Here is a 994-nt window from a genome sequence, read left to right on the forward strand (position 1 = left end):
GGATTTATGAATGTCAATGATTTCTACTTTGATCTTTATTATGCCTTTTCTTTTGCATACTTTACTTTGCCCCTTTTTTCTAGTTTCTTAAGGTGGAAGCTGAGGTCACTGATATGAAATCCTTCTTTTCTAATATAGGCATTTAGTGCTATAAATTTCCTCTTAAGTCCTGCTTTAGTGATATCCTGCAAATTCTTTAATTTTCATGTAGTTAAAAATCACTTTCTAAAATTCTTTAAAATTTTTTTCTTTGATCCATGGGTTAACTAAAAACATGTTATTGAATTTCAAGTATCCAAGGAATTTTCAGAGATCTTTCTGTTACTGACTACTAACTTAATTCCATTGTTATCTGAGAACACTCACTTTATGATTGAATTCTTCTAAATTTATTGAGAGTTATTTTACAGCCCTGAAAATGGCCTGTCTTAATTTTCATGCGGGTTCCCCATAACCTCCAAGTCCCATTGAGGTGACAGCAAAGGGCTCATAATGAAAGGCTACACACAGTGAGTCTCCTTATAGAAGAGGAACACTGAGCTTGTGCCACAGGAACTTTTATAGCAACCAAAAGCAAGACTTTTTTGCTTGGGAGTAGATATTACTGCATTTGTCAAGGCTGCACATTGCAAATACAACCCTCTTTTCCTGATGTCTAATGTCTTGAAAACCGTTGTTTTATGTGTTTTTCCCCAGGCTTTAGTTGTTTCAGGCAGGATGGTAAATCAGGTGCTGTTTTTTCCATCTCATCTAGAACTTTAAGTCCCCACGTTAATTTTTGAAAACTAAGTTGAACGATCTAGCACTTTTTGTAATTGTACATCGAATTTCTTTTTTCTTTTCTTTCTTTTTTTTTGAGATGGAATTTTGCTCTTGTAGCCCAGGCTGGAGTGCAGTGGTGCGATTTCTGCTCACTGCAACCTCTGCCTCCTGGGTTCAAGCGATTCTCCTGCCTCAGCCTCCTGAGTAGCTGGGATTACAGGTGCATGCCACT

This window comes from Hylobates moloch, unplaced genomic scaffold (assembly GCF_009828535.3).
Source record: "Hylobates moloch isolate HMO894 unplaced genomic scaffold, HMol_V3 SCAFFOLD_18, whole genome shotgun sequence".
In the NCBI taxonomy this organism is placed as follows: domain Eukaryota; kingdom Metazoa; phylum Chordata; class Mammalia; order Primates; family Hylobatidae; genus Hylobates; species Hylobates moloch.